The sequence below is a fragment of the Schistocerca americana genome, chromosome 4 (assembly GCF_021461395.2).
Source record: "Schistocerca americana isolate TAMUIC-IGC-003095 chromosome 4, iqSchAmer2.1, whole genome shotgun sequence".
Taxonomy (NCBI): Eukaryota; Metazoa; Arthropoda; class Insecta; order Orthoptera; family Acrididae; genus Schistocerca; species Schistocerca americana.
In genome coordinates this window covers 222388824-222404978 of record NC_060122.1, presented here as the reverse complement: position 1 = coordinate 222404978, position 16155 = coordinate 222388824, and the positions used below count along the sequence as shown (strand labels likewise).

The 16155-nt window shown below is 43.4% G+C and overlaps 1 pseudogene; it reads left to right on the top strand.

Annotated features, from left to right (window-relative positions):
* Window positions 1-5551: 5551 nt before the first annotated feature.
* On the top strand, window positions 5552-5669 carry LOC124614328 (annotated as a pseudogene).
* Window positions 5670-16155: the final 10486 nt, after the last annotated feature.

Below are 16155 nucleotides of genomic sequence, written 5' to 3'. Positions count from 1 at the left end.
CTGCATTCTCACGATGTCTAATGACTACTGAGGTCGCTGATATGGAGTACCTGGCAATAGTTGGCAGCACAATGCACCTAGGATGATTTTTTGGAGACGTCCGGACACTTTTGATCACATAGTGTATGGTGTGGGATAGTGAACCATCAGCTCATAAGCCCGTCTTTCATAGACGCAGCACTGAACGTGCACAAGTATCGCAGCCTCCTAAAAGACCATTTCTCACGCATTCTGGAAGACATTCCTCTGCAGACTAGGAGGACCTATGGTGCCAACATGATGGCTGCCCAGCCCATAGTGCACGAAGTACTACAGCATGTCCTTATGAACTGTTTCCAATCGTTGGATTGGACTCGGAGGATCGGTACTTTGGCCTGCCCCTTGCCCGGGTTTAACGGGTGTAGACTTTTTTCTGTGGGGAAAGACGCTGTCTACATGGACATACCAACTAAACCCGACGATATGTAACAGCGTATTACTGCAGCTTGCTAGGACGTCTGCGTTGAAATGCTAGCACGTGTACAGCAGTCTTTCCATACCAGACTGGAAGCGTGTATTCCCGCTGCTGGTGGTAATTTTGAACACAACCTGTGACTGTCAGTTATCTGCCTGGTCAGAATGGACTTGTGTTGTTCATTTGTGCGTGCTACCACAGTTATTGCACCAGTGTCAGTGTGGGAACTTTTCAAAATACGATAGCTCGTAAACGAGTCGCACTAGAAGCCTACAACACACATCTTTGATATTCTAATTTACGCTACTTTTAGTCTATTAATGTCAGAAGACACTGTTCCATTTAAAACAGTTTATGCTTGCACAAAAAATACACTCTCTAAGTGTTATAACAATCTGTGACGTGCCTAACAGTACGAGTCCCCCAACTACCAATCCTTTCTGTGAAAACTACACGTCCATAGCACTTTCCGTTTCCGCAATATTTGCGGAGCAAGTTTTCGCTGATTCACCCAGTACACTGGCGGAAGAGGCTGTTATCGAGCCCTGATAGCAGAAACAGCGGTACGGACCGTCAGCTCAGCTAACGCGAAGCAACACACACAGGCGCACGGGAGACCATAGCGGCCGCATGTACGCTGAGTACTGCCACACCTCAGCGCTACGTCACAACCGCCGCCAGTCTTCCATTCGCCTACTTCCACCAGCGGCAAGCATAAAGCAAACACCAATCAAGAACGTCTATTTCCACTAATGAAAGGAAATAACGTAAATACCAATAAAGTATGTCAACACCCTTCTTCTTCATACTCAACAGCCTATCAGAGTTCGATAATAGCCTCATCCGACAGTACAAGAAACAAACTTTTCTCATTCAGCACTTGGCAAAAATAAAACCCTGAGGAGGGCCATTTGCAATAGTGGTTGAAACGTTGGAAATTTTATGCAATGACAATGCCGTCATAGACCCAGAAAAATTATATTGGCTGTGACAATGGCCGCGGAAGCCTACGCTTACATATATCCTACAAAGTTGCAAAATTACTTTCCTTACAGACGAATGATATGCCAGCAGATATAATGACAACATTATTGACAAAAGAAAAATATTTATGAATTTATGGACGGTATGGACCCAGGTATTTTTTAAGAGGGTCATTTAAGTGTTTTGAAGCGGTTGTGCAAAGTTTGGTCAAAGCATTTAAATGAATATCTGTGGTCTCGTTGAATATAGTGAGACATCAGCTTCTGTATGTTCTCTTTCATTCAGTACGTGTATTTTTAACTTTGCCTTTGATACGTGCCGGCCGGTGTGGCCGTGCGGTTAAAGGCGCTTCAGTCTGGAACCGCGTGACCGCTACGGTCGCAGGTTCGAATCCTGCCTCGGGCATGGATGTGTGTGATGTCCTTAGGTTAGTTAGGTTTAATTAGTTCTAAGTTCTAGGCGACTGATGACCTCAGAAGTTAAGTCGCATAGTGCTCAGAGCCATTTGAACCATTTTTTTTTTTTTTTTGATGCGTATGAAATTTTTGTTGTACATGACGCACTGCTTAAAATGTGCGAATCCGTTTTCGCAGGAAGTGTTCTAATAAAATGTTAGGTAATATCGCTGCCAGTGTTCTAAACATAACTAAGTAGCGTTACAATCTTCATCATACGTCAGAATCCTTAACAGATTGCCACACTGTTAATGAGAAATCATCCCGCTTCCTTTAACGTAGCGATAGTTTCGGCGTTCTCCTACACTCAAGACAGAACGTGAACCTTTGCAGAATAGTGACGAAATATAGACTGCTCAGAGCCATTTGAACCTTTTGCAAGATGCGTTGAATGGAATGAACATTGTAACGAGTACAGAACGTGGAACTAAACCGAAGAAAGACGAAAATAATGAGAAGTAGCAGAATCAGAAAAGCAAGAAACTTAACATCAAAACTGGCGGTCACAAAGTAGATGAAGTTAAAGAATTCAGTTACTCGAAAAAAAAATCCTATGGTGGATGAAGCAAGGAGGATATTAAAACAGCTTAAAGAGGCAAAGATGGCATTCATGCCCAGAAAACATGGGACTTACTTGAAGAAGATATTTCTGAGATGAGAATGTACGTTTGGACTGCAGGAAAACTGGTACAGAACTGAATCGAAGCGTTTGAGATGTGGTGCTCCAGAAGAATGTTGAAAATTAGGTAGACTGACAAGATAGGGAATGAGGAAGTTCTCTACAGAATCGGCGATAGAAGGAAAGTATGGAAAACAGTGGCAAGAAGAGGGTACAGGATTATAGAACATCTGTTAAGACATCAGGGAATATGTTGATAAGACATGTATTAAGACATGACGGAATATCTTCCTTGGTACTAGAGGAAGTTGCAGGGGGTAAAAACTGTAGGCAAAGACTGAGATTGGAATATATCCAAAAATAATTGAAAACGTGCCGTGCAAGTGCTACTCTGAGATGAAGAGGTTGGCATGAGAGAGGAATTCGTGGTGGGTCAAGTCAAACCAGTCAGAAGACTGATGACTAAAAATAATACTGTTGGTAGGAACTCCGGGTAAAAAAATTAGTCACCCCCAGAAGACACATCGCTAAAACTGCGTAACACCGATTTAGCTTTGATACGCCTTCCATTCTACGAGGAAGAGGGTCCAGAAGTTTATTCAGATGTGTCACGTCTAGCTGTAGTCACTCATTGATGAATACATCTTGTAAAGCTACCAAACTGCGGGAATAATGATTGCTACATTCCATGCACTGTTTTAAATAGTCCCAGGCATTTTCTACATGGTTAAGCTCGAGTCATCAAGCAAGCCAGTATAGGTAGCACAAGGTGCCTAAGTGTTTGTCAAACAAGGAACGTATACGTGCACCCCTGTAAACACGGCTGTTGTCACAGTAAGCGAGTACTCACCGTGAAGATGCAGAAGGGGTCAAACTGAGAATGTTGAAATAAACAGCCTGGTTCATCATAGACACTGGTGTAGTAAATCTGTGAGAGTGGGCCGTGAGTTGTGCTAGGACAATTCAGTCTGTGAGCATTTGTCTGCGAAAGGCAAAGATCCCAGGTTTGAGTCCCAGTTCAGTACACAGTTTTAATCTGTCAAGAAATTTTAAATCCCGGTTCATGTCCACAGTAGATGGCAGTGATGGTACGAAAGCGTCACAAAAACGTCACAGAACCAGCTCCACTATGAAGTACACCATCCATACACTACAGGTCAAACGCTCATTAGTACAGTAAAGTGCACTCGACGGGCTGGAATCATTTGAAAAGAGGGAAAATCGCGAACTGTCGGACAAACTACACGCCTCTAGTCAGATATTGTCCAGAGCCTTGCGCGCTTGTGATATGTAATCGAAAGTGTGATTTAACGTCTTTGGTCTGTAGCTAACAACAGCCTGCTTAGCGTCCCACCAGGTGGCATGCGTGCTGTCTGCCTCGGATCGGATCGGCCTCATTCGTTGCCGACCAGTAATAGGAGGACGGCCATCCAACGGCAGCGACTGTTGATTATGGGGACATGGACGGTGCAAGCAACCGACGGACTTGAACAGAACTTTAAGCGAGGGTCTGCACTGCCAATCTCACAGTTTACGTTTGAGAAACATGATCGTCGAATCAGATGGAGATGCGGCCTTGCTTTTGCCTGCTGTTAGCTAAGTACGGAAATTGCAGGCAGCGGCATATGGACTTGATTGGTAAGCATTTTAATGTGTGGAATGTACGTGAAGCTAGTTGGAGTTATCCGCTGTGCTCTAAGATTAAAAAAATTACTACAAACCACGAAAGAATCATCCGAATGGGACGGATATCGGTAGCTGTGATGTACTATACAAAAACAATTTGAGAAAAACTGGTTGGTTTATTCAAGAGAAAGAGCTTCAGAAACTGAGCAGGTCAATAACGCGTTGTTCATCTCTGGCCCTTATGCAAACAGTTATTCGGCTAGACATTCGTTGATAGAGTTGTTGGATGTTCTTCTAAGAGAGAGCGTGCCACATTCTGTCCAACTAGCCCGTTAGAGCGTCAAAATCCCGAGCTAGTCGGAGGGCTCTGCCCGTAATTCTCAAACGTTCTCCATTGGAAAGAGATCCGGCGATCTTGCTGGCCAATGTCCGGTTTGGCAAGAACGAAGACAAGCAGTAGAAGCTCCCACCGTGTGTAGGCGAGCATTGTCTTGCTGAAATGTAGGCCCATAATGGCCTGCCATGAAGGGCAACAACTTGGGGCGTAGAATATCGTCGACGTACAGCAAAGCTGCAACAGTGCCGCGGATGACAGCCAAAAGGGTTCTGCTATGAAAAGGAGTGGCATCTGAGACCCTAACTCCTGTTTCTTGGACAGTATGGCGGGCGACAGTGAGGTTGTTATCCCACCATAGTCCAGGGCATCTCCAGACACGTCTTCGGCCTGGAATCTCATTGACTGCAGTAGAATAGTCTTCAGTGATGGATCTCGCTTCGAACCGATTCCAGATGACCAGCAGAGACATTCTGGAGATGCCCTGGGAAGCGGTGGGGTACAAACGAGACTGTAGCCCGCCAGACAGCCCGACAACCTGATTTCTGGGGCGCCATTTCATAGCAGGATCCCTGTGGTGGTCATCAGAGGCACCATTACAGTACACGGAGAGCGTTTGTCTTCGTGCCTGCCGGGCTCTACCTCGGCCAGCAAGGTCGCCGGATCTCTTCCAAACTGATAACAAAATGTAAAAATGTATGTGAAATCTTATGGGACTTAACTGCTAAGGTCATCAGTCCCTAAGCTTACACACTACTTAACCTAAATTATCCTAAGGACAAACACACACACGCATGCCCGAGGGAGGACTCGAACCTTCGCTGGGACCAGCCGCACAGTCCATGACTCCAGCGCAAACTGATAACGTTTGGAGCCCACCAACCAGCTCGGAATTGTGACAATCTAACGCGCCAGTTGGACAGAATATGGCACGACGTCTCTCAAAAGGACATCCAACAACTCTGCCAATCAATGCCAAGCCTAATAACTGCTTGCATTAGGGTAAGAGGTGGACCAATGCGTTATTGACTTGTCTTGAGTAAATCACCCAATTTTTCAGAAACTGTAATCATTTGTTTCGTAACGGCCTTGCCGCAGTGGATACACCGGTTCCCGTCAGTTCACCGAAGTTAAGCGCTGTCGGGCGTGGCCAGCACTTTGATGGGTGACCATCTGGACCACCATGCGCTGTTGCTATTTTTCGGGGTGCACTCAGACTTGTGATGCCGATTGAGGAGCTACTAGATAGAATAGTAGCGGTTCCGGAAAAAAAGAAAGCCATCGTAACGACCGGGAGAGCGGTGTGCTGACTACAAGCTCCTATCCGCATCCTTATCTGAGGATGACACGGCGGTCAGATGGTCCGGATGGGCCACTTGTGGCCTGAAGACGGAGTTCTTTTTTACTCATTTGTTTGTCTGTACTTGTACGCCCATTTACCGATATCCTTCTTGGTGCCTTTTTTTTCTCTCCTTAGAGTGTATTCAATGTTTCAGATAACCCCAGTGTTGGTAACAGGAGCCTACCGTTATTTAGTCGATTTTGATTTGTTTCGCGATTATTTCTGCCTGTTGCCTTTGTGTTCTGCTCATAATTCGTGGAAAATTTGAGTTGTATCTGTAGTGTGTACTCAGCAAAAAAGCAAGTTCAGTTCTCCTGTCTTAATTGAAGCCGTCTGGGCACTTTGCTTCGAATTATATTTCTACGCCTTTGTATAGATTTAAAAAAAAAAGGCAAGCTGTGTACACTGCCGAGGATTTCTGTTTTTTTTGTTTGTTTTACAGATGTTCTTTTTTGCTGGATTGGAGCCTGATTTATGATGTAGAAGTATTATTTGGGCTAGCTTGCGGACGCGGAATGTTAACTATATTACCGTTAATTGAAACTAGTTGACCGTTGTTTCTTAAATTTATCTGCACATCTGTCATGGTTGCTCATTTGTCTTATAGTGTTCTTTAACTGTCGCTCAGTACCTGCTATGAGCTGATAACTATACGTGTACTTATCGTAGTATATTGGTGTGTAACTTCTGCTAATGGAAATGTTTTCCTCTTTGGTTTAGTTAATACTGTCTTGATAGACACAACCACCGGAGTGAAATGAAGCTTGAAAGTTTACTATCTTGAGCTAAATTGTTCAGTTTCTAATTCTAAAAGTGTGCTGTTCATTTGTTTTCATTTATTGAAGTTTCTCAGTCTTACTGAAGACATGCTAAAGAAATACACACATATCTGCAGTACCATTTTTAAATAAATAAATAGCCATTTCTGGTTCAAATGTTTTTTTTTGTTTTGTAACCCAGCATCTTACCACTCCTGTCTTCTCTCTAGCTACAGCATTTAAATCCAGATTCAGCGATGTTTCGTCCATTTGAAATGTGAAGCTTTATGTGCCGTTGTGAGCAAAGACCTTTGATGAGATTCCTTAGTCCTATTGGTTACGACACTCCGTTTCCTCACACAGTGGGTTGTGATCGCAGATTTTCGCAAGGGGGGGGGGGGGGAGGGGGTGGACGGGACAGCGCCCCCTCCTGAAATCTGCAATAAGGATTATTGTTCATTAGAGAATTTTCAGCTGTTTTCAGAAGTGACTGGTAGAAATTCTACTAAATAGGAGACTTAGAACTCCCGAATGCAAAGGAAAACATTGCGGCTATAGCAAGTGCTACATAACTTGGGTTTAGTTGTCAGGTCGTTCACGGGAAATTACCTCATTTTCTTGTCGCTGTGGCCATTACGGCAACGTTACTCTTATAACAATGTTGCCGAAATAGAGCCCCCAACTTCTGTATGTCACTTCCTCACACAGCCCTTATCGAGCTACAGAAAGAGACAATTCGCTTACACAGTATTAACATCGCCGGAGCTCACTTGCCCAACATCCATTTCCCATAAGGACACTCTCTTCCCCAACTGACGATCGTTAATTATACTGTATTATTTGTCGAGAACGAATAAGACTTATCAAGGCTTGCTGAGAAAGCATTCAGTTTTACTCGACAGATGGAGTGTAGTAGACGCTAAAGAATGTTTACGCTGCACCTATCGACCATTACATCATTCGAAAGGAAGAACAACGGTTTTCTGCACTAGAAGAGATACAGAAAGAGACAATTCGCTTACACAGTATTAACATCGCAGGAGCTCACTTGCCCAACATCCATTTCCCATAAGGACACTCTCTTCCCCAACTGACGATCGTTAATTATACTGTATTATTTGTCGAGAACGAATAAGACTTATCAAGGCTTGCTGAGAAAGCATTCAGTTTTACTCGACAGATGGAGTGTAGTAGACGCTAAAGAATGTTTACGCTGCACCTATCGACCATTACATCATTCGAAAGGAAGAACAACGGTTTTCTGCACTAGAAGAGATGAATGATGAAATTTCCAGATCGAAGATATGTGCTCTCCAGGAGTTGGTACCTACTCAAACTACAGGAAGCCCAAGACAGCGCAACGTCAAGTCATAGAATTACGAATAAACCCTAGCTGCCATTGGTGCACGACAGTGTGTCAAACTGGATATATAAGGACCATTTTGGATCAGTTCGTGTATGATAAAAGTAGCTTGTAACAATCAATTCGGTGGATGTTTTTTTAAAGTTTCCTATAGTCATCTCGTCGAATGCTCTCACTGAGTTACTCTTCACCCAAATAAATGTAGCTTTCAGAACACACGTTTTTCAACTTTCATTATATGCTACACAGAATCAGCTTTTATTGTGCTGAACAACACTAAAAATTAGAAGGCATGAAACAACCACTAACACAGTCTGATGTGAAGTTAAGGTAAAAAAAGTTTTCAGATGGCAGAAGAGTATTTTTGACATTTTTTATTTGTGTTTGTTGAAAATCAACGGCATTTGCTTAAGTGACCTGTTTTCTTTTCGCTTTCGGATTTTCAATTTTCAGTGTAAACCTAATACTGTTGGTGAGTGAATGAAAACATTTTTGTGAAGTTTTCTAGTTTCAGTTCCTAACTAGACTCATACGCAGAATTTAGTGAGATGAGAATGTCATTGCAGACCGTTGAATAAAAAAGACGAAATACATTTTCACGAACTAGTAAAGATAGATAGGGGAGAGCGGGGAAAAGTGGCCATTAGGGTCTTGGAAGGTACGTGGTGACGGCATCGCGAGGGAAACGCCCAGTCTCCCCGTGAAGCCTAACCTGTTTGCTGTGCCATTCCTCGCAGTTATAATAATTACTGTGGATTTTAGTTATCATGGTGTAAGATTTCCCCCCCCCCCCCCCCCCCCCCGCCAATGAACCATGGACCTTGCCGTTGATGGGGATGCCTGCATGCCTCAGCAATACAGATAGCCGTACTGTAGGTGCAACCACAACGGAGGGGTACTGTTGAGAGGCCAGTCAATCGTGTGGTTCCTGAAGAGGGGCAGCAGCCTTTTCAGTAGTTACAGGGGCAACGGTCTGGATGACTGACTGATCTGGCCTTGCAACACTAACCAAAACGGCCTTGCTGTGCTGGTACTGCGAAAGGCTGTTTTTTTTTCCCGAGGGCATGCAGCTTTACTGTATGGTTAAATTATGATGGCGTCCTCTTGGGTAAAATATTCCGGAAGTAAAATAGTCCCCCATTCGGATCTGCGGGCAGGGACAACTCAAGAGGAGGTTGTTTTCCGGAGAAAGAAAATTGGCGTTCTACGGATCAGAGCGTGGAATGTCAGATCCCTTAATCGGGCAGGTAGGTTAGAAAATTTAAAGAGGGAAATGGGTAGGTTAAATTTAGATATAGTGGGAGACTTAGGGAAAGCTTTTGACAATGTTGACTAGAATACTGTCTTTCAAATTCTAAAGGTGGCAGGGGTAAAATACAGGAAGCGAAACGCTATTTACAATTTGTACAGAAACCAGATGGCAGTTATAAGAGTCAAGGGACATGAAAGGGAAGCAGTGGTTGGGAAGGGAGTGAGACAGGGTTGTAGCCTATCCCCGATGATATTCAATCTGTATATTGAGCAAGCAGTAAAGGAAACAAAAGAAAAATTCAGACTAGGTATTAAAATCTATGGAATAGAAATAAAAACTTTGAGGTTCACCGATGACATTGTATTTCTGTCAGAGACAGCAAAGGACTTGGAAGAGCAGTTGAACGGAATGGACAGTGTATTGAAAGGAGGGTATAAGATGAACATCAACAAAAGCAAAACGCGGATAATGGAATGTAGTCGAATTAAGTCAGGTGATGCTGAGGGAATTAGATTGGGAAATGAGACACTTAAAGTAGTAAAGGAGTTTCGCTATTTGGGGAGCAAAATAATTGATGATGGTCGAAGTAGAGAGGATATAAAATGTAGACTGGCAATGGCAAGGAAAGTGTTTCTGAAGAAGAGAAATTTGTTAACATCGAGTATAGATTTAAGAGTCAGGAAGTCGTTTCTGAAAGTATTTGTATGGAATGTGGCCTTGTATGGAAATGAAGCATGGACGATAAATAGTTTGGACAAGAAGAGAATAGAAGCTTTCGAGATGTGGTGCTACAGAAGAATGCTGAAGATTAAATGGGTAGATCACATAACTAATGAGGAGGTATTGAATAGAATTGGGGACAGGAGGAGTTTGTGGCACAACTTGACTAGAAGAAGGGATCGGTTGGTAGGACATGTTCTGAGGCATCAAGGGATCACCAATTTAGTATTGGAGGGCAGCGTGGAGGTTAAAAATCGTAGAGGGAGACCAAGAGATAAATACACTAAGCAGATTCAGAAGGATGTAGGCTGCAGTAGGTCCTGGGAGATGAAGAAGCTTGCACAGGATAGAGTAGCATGGAGAGCTGCATCAAACCAGTCTCAGGACTGAAGACCACAATAACAACAACGGTGTAAGATTAGCGGTCTTTTTTGCATTTATTATTGAGAGGGAACGTTACTTACGTCTTTTTAATTAAATTGTGTCGAAAGTGTCGTACCTTAATTCCATAATCCTACTTTAGTTACTGAAAGTTAGGTCATGCCATTAGAGGGTATACAGAAGTATGAAAATAATCTACTTCCGAAATATTGACTGGATAAGTATTGAAGGTGTCAGATGCAATAAGTGTTACATATTTTCTGTAAATCTTGTCAAAAATGGTGGTTTTAGAATCTTGCCCCTTCCTGAAAAAAATTATTCGGACGCCCATGACTGTAAGAGGTACACTGAGGTGACAAAAGTCATGGGTTAGCAATTTATACATAAACAGATGGTGGTACTATCGTGCACAAAAGGTGTAAAAAGGCCGTGCATTGGCGGAATAAAACTTAAAAAATCTCTCAAGCAGCAGGGACTGGAAATGAAAAGAATTTTTAAAAATTTAATAAAATAAATAATTAAAAAGCGGATTTGTCATTTGTACTCAGATGATTCATGTAAAAAGGTTTCCGATATGATTATGCCCGCACGAAGGTAGTTAACAGACTTTGAACGCCGAATAGTAGTTGGAGCTAGACGTATGGAACATTCTGTTTCAGAAATCGTTAGGGAATTCAATTCCACAGTGTCAAGAGTGTGCCGAGAATACCAAATTTCAGGCATTACCTTTCGCTAAAGACAACGCAGTGGCCGACGGGCTTTACTTAACGACCGAGAGCATCGGCGTTTGCGTAGTGTTGTCAGTATTAACTGACAGGCAACACTGCATGAAATAACCACAGAAATCAGTGTGGGACGTACGACGAACGTGTCCATTAGCACAATGCGGTCAAATTTGGCATTAATGGGCTAAGGCAGCAAACGACCGATTCGAGTGCTTTTGCTAGCAGCACATCGCCTGCAGCACCTCTATTGGGCTTTTGACCGTATCGGTTGGACACCAGACGACTGAAAAACTGTGACCTGGTCAGATAAGTCGCGATTTCAGTTGGTAAGAGTCGATGGTAAGTTTCGAGCTTAGCACAGACACCACGAAGCCATGACCAAAGTTGCCAATAAGGCACTGTGCAAGATGTTGGTGACTCCATGATGGTGTGGGCTGGGTCCTCTGGCCGAAATGAATCGATCATTGACTGGCAGTGGTTATGTCTGGTTGCTTGGAGACCATTTTCAGCCATTCATGGACTTCTTGTTCCCAAACAACAACCGAATTTTTATGAATGACAATGCGAAATGTCAGCAGGCCACAGCTGTTCGCGATTGGTTTGAAGAATATTCTGCACAGTTCGAGCGAAGGATTTGGCCTCCCAGATCGCCCGACACGAATCCAATTGAACATAAGCGAGACGTCAGTGCATGCAGGGTGAAAAGTATTTAAACCGACAAACTGTGGGAGGTTGTAGGGGACATCAAAACAAATATTTTTCCCTAATGCCATTTTTTCCTATGAGGATTATTTAAACCGGTGGAGGCCGTATTGCACTCTTCAGATGTTAGAGGGCGTATTACGCTCTTCAGTTGTAGGCAACTGCTGTCCACCAGTGTAGTAGTGTACTGTCTCTGTTTACTAATGGAGCGATACACCTGGAGTGAGTACACTGATATAGTTGGTGCGTACTACGTAGCGCACCACAACGGACGAGCTGCACAGCGGGTTTATCAACAAAAATATCCTAATCGCCGTATCCCGCATCATACGACCTTTGCTGCTATGTACCAACGGCTGCGTGAGACCGAATCATTTAACAGATTACCTGGACAGGGACGCCGTCGCACGGTAAGAACGCTGCAATTTGAGGAAGCTGTCTTGCAGAATGTGGGGCGGGATCCTTCACTCGTTCAATTGCACGTAACATGGGGACGAATCAGACGAATGTAAGAACAGTCCTTCGAGAGCAATTGTTAAGTCCATTTCACTTACAGCGTGTCCACAACCTGGAACCAGTTGATTATCCACCCAGAGCACAGTTTTCGCAGTGGTACCTGGAACAGTGTGAAATGCATCCTACATTTCCATCCTCTGTGTTGTTTACCGATGAAGCAACGTTCGGGCGAGATGGAGTCTTCAACATGCACAATTCGCATGTTTGGAGTAAGGATAACCCACATGCCACAGTTACTAGCGCTCATCAAGTGCGGTTCGTCGTTAATGTGTGGATCGGTGTTGTTGGGGACTATTTAATTGGGCTGTATCTGCTACGTGGGCCATTAAATGGCAGGCACTATTACAATTTTCTCGCCAGAGCATTGCCAGAATTGGTGGAAGACGTCCCGCTCCCTACAAGACAATGCATGTGGTTCCAACATGACGGGGCGCCGGCACATTTCAGTCGTCGTGTGCGTCGATTCCTGGACCGACGGTTCCCAGAAACGTTGATTGGCAGAGGTGGTCATGTACCATGGCCTGGTCGGTCGCCAGATATGACCCCTCTGGACTTTTTTATGTGGGGAGAGATGCGCAACCATGTTTACGCAACTGATGTTGCATCAGAAGAGGATCTGGTTGCCCTGATAGTAGCAGCAGCAGGAACAATTCAAGATACTCCTGGGGTTTTTGCCCGTGTCAGTCAGAACATTATCCGACAGTGTATTCTTTGTTTACATGTCAATTGAGACATTTTTGAAAATCTACTGTAATTGAAATTGGGTTGTGTTAATGAGTTGTCTCTAGGTCATAAAAAATGGAAAAGTGTTTGTTGGTTTAATTAATTTGTCGCCAGAGAAATCTTCCTGTACCGGTTTAAATACTCCTCATAGGAAAAAATGACTTTAGGGAAATCGCCCACAAATTTAACATATTCACAAGTACCTTTACCTTTGATCCATATAAATACAGTTTCATTAACAGATATCTTACGTCTGCTACGTGTATAGGAAAAAGGTGAGGGTGACATATATGATGATTTGCCAAAGTCTTTATTTGCATTTTCAGTCACATGATATGTTCGATAGGCTATGACGTCACGATCGACGAAGCTTTCCAGTCCTGATACATTGGGCACGCCTGTACCACCTCGTACAATAGCGACTGTCAACCATCCGTTGCCATGGGTAAAGGAATCATTGATATCAATGCTGAAGTTCAGTCTGCAACCACAAAAGACTGCGGGTCCATCGAGTAGAGAATGTGCAGCGACAGATTTGATAGTTTCCTTTTTCTTGTCAGCAGCTGATGTTGTCATTTCGACGTCTTCAATTGTTTTATATATTGTCTGTCTTGCACGACGACGATATCTTCTGTAAGGCATCTTGGCAGCGTTCAATGCAGTTGCCTGTGCAGCAGCAGCAGCGCGAATGATCCGCTTCGCGGGCTGCGCTCGCTTTTATAGACGCGCGATAGCGCGTGACGTAATTCGGACTCGAGTTTGTCGGTTTAAATACTTTTCACCCTGTATACAAAATTCGGCACTAGCAATGCCTCCACAATTATGGATGGCTGTAGAGGTAGCATGGCTCATTATTTCTGCAGGGGGCTTCCAACTTTTGTTGAGTCCATACCACATCGAGCTGCTGCACTACACAGGGCAAAAGGAGATCCGACATGATATCAGGAGATATCTCGTGACTTTTTTCATCTCAGGGTATATCATTTCTTTTAGAGACGTTGAGCAGTCCGCGTTGATACACCAACAAATTGGGCAACTTCATTCAAGGTGTGGCCGAGGACACATTCAAACGCGGTAGCTCCTTTCTGCTGTACTGTCTCCTCGTCCACCTTTCTACGGCTCGATTCACGCGGTGGGCAACGTCACGTCAACGTCAACGCGGGTCACGTGACGTCAAAAATTCGTCCAATGCTTTCAAATGGCGAGGTTCACACTGTGGGCAACGTCACGTCAACGTAAGTTTACCTGCCGGCCAGTATACTTCGAAAGAATAGTTTGACGTTGACGGTGGGGGTCACTTGGTTGGCGAATTGCTTACTATTGGCTGTTACTTTTCTGTCTGTTCTGCAGCTGCTCGCATGGCACGAGTTTGATTCTGCTAGCAGTGTTCTCCACATCGAAAATATCTACTGGGTTTTTAGTTATAAATTTTTTTTATATAAACATGAACGACGAGAAGTTAATCGAACTTGTTTGCCAAAATGTGGAGTTGCATGACACGAGCTGCAAAAAATACAGTGACACTTTGTTTAAAGAAGAAATATGGAAGAAAGGCTGGAGGCTTTTGAGATCTGGACATGGCGGAAGATGGAAAGAATAAGTTGGATGGACAGAGTAAAAAATGAAGAGGTACTGAGAAGAGTGGGAGAGAAAAGACAGCTACTCGATGTAATAAAGAGAAGAAAAAGAAATTGGATTGGGCATATATTAAGAAAGAATGACGGACTGATTAAAAACAGTTTTAGAAGGTTATGTAGAAGGGAAAAGGAAGCGAGGAAGGAAGAGATTCCAGATACTGGATAACATGATGGACGGTACAACATACAGCAGCCTTAAGAAGGAAGCAATGGATCGCAGAAAATGGAGAGGCAAAGGACCTGCTAATATAGCATATAACTGATGATGATGATGATGGAAGAAAATTGGATTGGTTATCGGTCGCCCAGGTAAATAACTGTATGAATATTGTAGGCCTACTGCAGACTATATTTATTTTGTATATAATGTATTTAGATGTATAACATCGCACCTGCATCTATTTATGTATGTATGTACTCACGATTAGGAGGTGAAAACGCTTAGCAGAGGTTAGAGCCTTCCTGCTTTCCAATTTCACAATTATTCGCGAGTCGTGAAAGTTTATTTCGACCATGTTTATATGTAATACTTATCATTCCGAAGCAAATACGAGTATTGTACGCCACGTAGTCATTTTGGCTAGTAGTTTACTTATGTATAGCATATATTTACATACTTTCTGGTACTGAGTCTCACTCAACATTTCGTATGGATACAGCTTATTTAAGTACAACTGCAGTAAAAAGTTCGATGTTCCACACTCATATACAGTGTGCAGTTGGTGCTCTGCAGTGCCAAAGTTTATGCAGGACGAACTGTAGCAGATTTAGATCTACATAACAAGGGGCCATAAACTGTGAATGTGTAGCCTATAGATCAATTTGTTGATAGTGTGCAGATTACAATAAGTATTCTGTTCTATAAAATACGTTAAGTTACAGAACAGGAACCCTCAAAGGAATTGGTAAAGCTGAAGCATCAGACTCACCTCAAACAAACCATTAGTTTTTCTCGTGGAGAAATTGCACGGCGCATGTTTGTGCCTGCTTTCTTGATGCTGCTGCTTATCAAAGACAGCAAATTAAAAAAAATGCTGTCTCGACATTCGTAAATATTTACAAAATGACGTCTCCTCTTCTTCCAGCTCTCTATACAATGTGTGATATTCACCTTCACACATTCTCTTGAAAATCATTTTCTTCACCCACGTTCGTTTTGATTGCCTTGCCAATTTCCGCTCTCTTTCCTCATCATCTAAAGCAATTGCAATCGTAGCAAGTTCATCAAGACCAAATATAATGTCCGCCATCCTCTCTCGTGAACACTTCTGCGAGTTTCCAATAACGCGCCAAAACGTGGTTGAAGTTTTGCCGTCGCTACAGCTTCTACAGAGCGCCGTAGTAACTAATGGCGTCTTTTAAGGAAGCGACTAGTATTTTGTCTGAAATAGTGCGTCGTCACTGTTTCTGCAGCCTTCATCCTCTCTTATTTTTGACGCTGTACCCCGGCTTTGACACGAGGAAGAGAGTCGTGACGAGGCCGGCAGAGAGGGAAGTCCCCTCCGCGCTGACGTATGCCGCTTGTTTTGTTTGTGCAGTGCGAATCAGCGGGAACTGCGCATCG